General features: G+C 37.0%; 1 long non-coding RNA gene across 1 annotated transcript in view; it reads right to left on the reverse strand.

Moving 5' to 3' along the window:
* The window catches only part of LOC128249609 (uncharacterized), a 27531-nt gene that overhangs the window by 5929 nt on the left and 14981 nt on the right, over positions 1 to 6621 (reverse strand). Inside the window, exon 2 of the long non-coding RNA XR_008265722.1 lies at positions 1101 to 1208. This is a non-coding gene — a long non-coding RNA (uncharacterized LOC128249609). The remainder of the gene's footprint in view (positions 1 to 1100; positions 1209 to 6621) is intronic.

A 6621-nucleotide genomic window follows, 5' to 3' on the forward strand; every position in this document is an offset into this window, starting at 1 on the left:
CCTTTGCTTTCTTCTTTCTTATGGGTGTCCCACCTTGCTAACTATCAGCCATTTTGTGTTTTGTATTCCTATTGTATGTGTCTGCGCATGCGTATCCCTCAATGTGTGTCTATGTTTTTGTAAGTGCATGTGTGTGTATGGGGAGTGCCTGTATTATCTATATCCTCTGTTAATACATGTTCGCTTGTTTTTGTTTTTATTTATTTATTTGTTCATGTGTTTATATCTACTTTTTTTTTGTATTTAATTTAATTTTGTTAACGTATGTAGTATTTAATTCCATTTGTTTATCTATGTATTGTATTATATTTTGTTCATATTGTTATTGGTTTATGGGGAACGTATTGCCATATGTTGTGGTTTGTGGTTTGTTAGGGGTGTGTGTCAGTGTGCCATTCCAGTTTCCTATTCAGGCTAGGTTTATCTTCTATTATGTGTGTAACTTCTGTAATTTGTCTAAGTGCTGCGTCTCTGCTATGTGTGGATAAGATTTTAATTTCTATGTTGTTGAGTGAGCCTCCATGTTCTTGCTCAGCGTGCTGGTACAGAACTGATGAGCTCTTCCCTTCCTAATTTGGCCTCCTAATTCCCCAGATTTCAATCCAATGGACTATTACATGTGGAGCATTGCTGAGAGAGAGGTCAATGAACACACCCATAAACCAAAGATTCTTTGAATGCTGCCATAGTCAGACTAATGTCCAAAATGAACCAGGACCACTTGATTCAAGCATGGAGAAGATTTAAATCTCATATAGAAACTGTTGTTGAAGCTGAAGGAAGTTATATTGAATAACATTATAGAAAAGAAGGTTTATTATTATCCTCATAGCATTTTTTGATAAATAAAATTATCTGTTTTTTATAAACATAAATCTGTCCTCAAATATCATATGCAATCTGTATATATACATACATACATTCATACATATATACATACATATATATATATCCACAAACAATTTACATATGTGCACACATATATACATATATGTGTGTATGTGTCTATGCATGTGCATGTACATGCATACATGTATATATACTTGACTGTATGTGCAAGTGTATACGTGATAATTACTGATAATTGAATGAGTACTTACAATATCTGTGTCACTATCGCTGTCTTCAGCAGGTTCCCTCAGCAGATTAGCCAGTGCTCTAATATCACACTGTTGGAAAGCCATCTCAGGATTGCCAAATTCCTTGAACTTTTATAGAGAGAAACCAATAAATTAATAAGAGGAAGGAAGGGAGGGAGGGAAGGAGGAAAGAAAGAAAGAAAGAAAGAAAGAAAGAAAGAAAGAAAGAAAGAAAGAAAGAAAGAAAGAAAGAAAGAAAGAAAGAAAGTAAGAAAGAAAGAAAGAAAGAAAAAGAGAAATTGTATGCATGTGTATTAATGATGGATTCTCTCATCATGAACAACAAATGAGGGATTAGTAAAATAAAGCGGAAACTATGTATCTCTTGGGGTCTTGCAAACCTTTTAGCAAATGGAACAAGCTGAGGACTCAGTTTGCTTAAATGCTTGTGTTTTCTTGATTTGACAGCAAGGCCTGCTTTGCTTCATGCCACGAAACCACAATGACAAGTAAGGTTTCCATTTAGAGGAGCAGCATTTTGCCAGCAGGCCTTTCAATTTAATGCATGATATATGGATTTAACTAATCCATTGGTACTGACAAAATAAATTATTATTCCATGATGTTGGCTGCCCAAAGTTCATAATCTTATGAATATTAACTAGTGAAATAAATATGTAGGCGCAGCCTGACAGCAGCTGCCTAAATTAACTGGCAGTGGAATCGTTCCACCATTCCGTTCACGGCAGGATGGTAACTTGTGGTGTGGATGTACTGAACTCTGAGTAATCTCGAAAGCTCACGGAACAGACAAGCTTCAAATTGGCATCCACAATCAGTAGAAATTCTAGAGGGTACTCCAAAGCAAGATATCCATTCGGAGATGAGTGCTCTGGTGATCATTTCCATGGAAATGTCCACAAGGGAGATGGCTTCAGGTCATCTGGAGAAGCAGTCAATGCAGGTCAATATATAAGTAGATCTGCAACTGACCGGCCAAGGACCAACCAAGTCAATGTGTATGTGATGGAACTTGGTGTCCAGTGGCTGGAAGTGCCCAAGGGATGCTTATACATGATGATGCACCTTGGAACACTGACATGGTAGACAGGCACGTGACCAAGCAGTAATAGACTGACGCCAGAAAAAGTGGGCTGAGATAAGCTTTGTGTGTCCACAATGCCGGGGTGTGACAATGAATGCAGTGCTTCAAAAACAGCACGACGGTGATGTTCAGGAATGAGGAGTCACCATTTTAGATGGTATCATTCTCACTGTGAAGAAGCCATCTAATGATGACTCTGTTCAGAAGGCTGTAATAAGTCATTCGATAAAGAAACACAGTACAATGAATTCATAGAACGAAGCTGTAATTTTATATACTTTTACTTTTGATCTCAAATACATACAAGTTGAATGATAATGGAAAGAGTTCATAAGTGAAGGGCCATGTTCATCTTCTGTGTACTATCTCATGTCTGCTAGCTGTCTACATGTTTATGAGAGCCAGTCTTCACGGTCTGGTATCTTGACTAGAAAGAGAGGAAGACGCTCTGTGTGCCCTCTAGTGGCCAGCTAATTTAGGCAGCCACCATCAGGGGAGATAACTGCACCTACAAATATATTCCTCTCATACCTCCTGACTTTAGGCAGATTGTATGATGCTTATATACAAACAACCATGCTACATAGCAGTGAAACATGGGCTGTGACCACTAAGGACATGCATAAACTTTAAAGAAATGAAGCCAGTATGCTTTGCTGGATGTGCAATGTCAGTGTGCATATACAACAGAGTGTAAGCACCTTGAAAGAAAAGCTGGGCATAAGAGGCATCATATGTGGTCTGCAGGAAAGACAACTGCACTGGTATGGTCAGGTGATGGATATGGATGAGGACAGCTGTGTAAAGTAGTGCTAATCTCTAACTTTAGAGGGAACCTGTGGATGAGGTAAACCCGGAAAGATATGGAATGAGGTGGTGAAGCATGATCTTTGAATATTGGGCCTCACAGAGGCAATGACTAGTGACCGAGACCTTTGGCAATATACTGTGCTTGAGAAGACCCATCAAGCCAAGTGAAATTGTAGTCATGGCCAATGCTGGTGGCACATAAAGAGCAGCCATCAAAAGTTGGGCCTCACAGAGGTGATGACAAGTGAGCAAGACTGTTGGCAATATGTTGTGCTTGAGAAGACTCATCAAGACAAGTGAAATCATTGTTGTGGCTGATGCTGGTGTCACATAACTGGCACCCATGCCAGTGGCACATAAAAAAAAGCACCCATTATACTCTTGGAGTGGTTGGCATGAGGAAGGGCATCCAGCCCTAGAAACCATGCCAAATTAGATTGGAACCTGATGCAGCTCTCTAGCTTACCAGTTTCAGTCAAACCATCTAACCCATGCCAGCATGGGAAGCAGATGCTAAATGATGGTGTGTGTGTGTGTGTGTGTGTTTGTGTGTGTGTGTGTGTGCACATGCATATCAAAATATGCATCTAAACTTCACAACATTAAATACAAAACAATTCTGAATCCAAGATTTTCTTCAAATAGCCGATTTACAGAACCATAAATTCTACTCTTGTAAACAAAATTTGTAAAAAACATATATTTGTCATTTATATGACTATCTGAATGGCCATTACACTGTAAAATTCATACAAAATCAGTGTAAGACACACACACATGGAGTATAAGCAAGATGTAATGCACACATATGCATGCACACACATACATACATACATACAAACATACATACAAACATTCATACATACTAATGTAGACACGTACATACATTCATACAAACATACACTTATGCATGCATACATACATACATACAGACATACATACACACATACATACATTCATACATGAATACATACATGCTTGTACATATGTACATACATGCATGCATGCATGCATGCATACATACATACGTACGTACATACATACATACATACATACATACGTACATACATACATACATACGTACGTACATACATACATACATACATACAAACATACATACGTACATACATACATACATACGTACATACATACATACATACATACATACATACGTACATACATACATACATACATACATACATACGTACGTACATACATACATACATACATACATACATACGTACATACATACATACATACATACATACATACATACGTACGTACATACATACATACATACATACATACATACGTACGTACGTACATACATACATACATACGTACATACATACATACATACATATGTACATACATACATACATACATACATGTATGCATGCATACATAAGTAACACAAGCATGGCTCTGTGGTTAAGAAGTTTGTTTCTGAAATCAAATTCTATCTGTAGATTCTATTAAATTTTGGAAGTGAAGAGACCAGTCACAGAACCATTAAAAAAAATGGTCCAGTTAATCCTTTGATGATGAACTATACCATACTGAAACTCCTGGTAAAATAATATGTGTATTCTCAGGTCTGCAGTTGTGGTGGTTAATTGAGCCATTTAATTTCAACGTATCCTCATCACTCCACAGAACCTCTATTGCAACATGTGCAGCTTCTGCACATCTTGTCAAGCAGCCCTCACAAAACTTTACTCTTCAGTCTGGACCATCTTCATTGAGAGTATGGACTATTTTGGGAATGTAACTTTTCCAATGACAGTGCTTCAAATTGTGATGGTCTTATTTCACTTGGGCTTGCTGCAACAATTTGTCATGCCAAGCATTCAATACTTTAAAGATATGAAGTTTTATTTCCAACAAGATTGAACACGTCCACACTATTATAGTAATGTAAGGGTCCAAATTTGATGAGATTTTGCCAAACAGTTGGATTAGACAAAGAGGTTCAGTTGACTGTCTCTTGCACTCACCAGATTTCAATCTTCTAGATTTTCTTTTATAGTGATACTTAAAAGATAAAGTTTACAGCACAAAATTGGAGCAGTCAGTGAAATGAGGCCAACTATTGAATGAGAATGTGTACTAATACCAAAAAAGAAATGTTTTTTGATGTTAGCAATTACATTGCTTCAAGTTAGCAGCAGTACCTGGACCAGAACAGTCATCAGTTTGAAAATAAATGTCCATAAAATAATTCATTTCTGCCTGTCTGCTTGTTTGTTTTTGTGTGCGCATGTGTGTGTGTGTGTGTGTGCATACATGTGTGTGTGTGTGTGCATACATGTGTGTTTGTGTGTGCATACATGTGTGTGTGTGTCAAAAGCATTGAAAAATTATAATTGCATCATATCTCTCTATCTTATCTATTTATCAATCTATCTAATTGTATATGTGTCTGTGTGTTTAAATATCTATATATATCCCGTAACTTAACGGTTCGGCAAAAGAGACCGATAGAATAAGTACTAGGCTTACAAAGAATAAGCTCTGGGGTCGATTTGCTCGACTATAAAGGCGGTGCCCCAGCATGGCCGCAGTCAAATCTGAAACAAGTAAAAGAGTAAAAGAGTATACATACATACATACATACATACATACATACATACATACGTATGTACGTATGTACGTACATACATACATACGTACGTACGTACGTACATACGTACATACGTACATACATACATACATACATACATACATACATACATGTACGTACACACACACAAACATACATGCACAAATGTATATATTAGCTAAAAAAAAAACGTAGCTTAATTGTATTGTGTTGATATGATTCACTCACTGAAGGGTGTATTGTATCCCACCCAGATAAACAAGTTTGAGTTGCTGTTGCTCATGTTGTTGTTGGTGGTGGCAATTTAGTTGTTATTGTTGTATTTACTAACCAAAGCATAAAACATCCATTAAAATATTTAGCATTTCAAGCATAACACTCAATATGCATCATTCAACAACTGACAGGTTAAATGAATGGTAATGTCACACCTGGTGCCTCAGCATAGAAGAAACCAAGCCAATGAAGGTGTCTATATTGTAGTTGTCTCGACCTGTCCATTGAATCTAGCTTTACTGTCTTACACAGAAAAAAAGGATATGCTGGATAAAGCATATCCTGGGTTCCCAACAAACAAGGAAAGGATGGGATGGTCATGAGTGGAATGCATTTCATAATAGACCTTCTTGATCAAGGAATAAATAACAGCAATGTAAAAGAAACAATCGAAGGGAGGCAATGCACTGCAGTGACTCTACTTTACTCACGTAACAACTAAATCCCCCCCCCCTGTCTGCTATCTTTACAATAGACAGTGTGAGGCAGTGATGGTTGTCTAATATAACAGCCAAATCTCCCTCAACAAACTATCTTTAAAATAGTGATAAATGCATTTTGAACCAGAGACGAAACTTTTATATAATCATCTGTTTCTTATTCAAAGTAACAGCAAAATTTCCCCTTCACAATGCCCCTTTTATAATCTTTAACAAAGGGACTACATAATCAATGATGGAACTTATGTGTAGTAATTTTACCTATTCGATGTAACAGCCATAACTACATCTCCTTATATATATATATAT

This window comes from Octopus bimaculoides, chromosome 16, assembly GCF_001194135.2.
Source record: "Octopus bimaculoides isolate UCB-OBI-ISO-001 chromosome 16, ASM119413v2, whole genome shotgun sequence".
Lineage (NCBI taxonomy): Eukaryota > Metazoa > Mollusca > Cephalopoda > Octopoda > Octopodidae > Octopus > Octopus bimaculoides.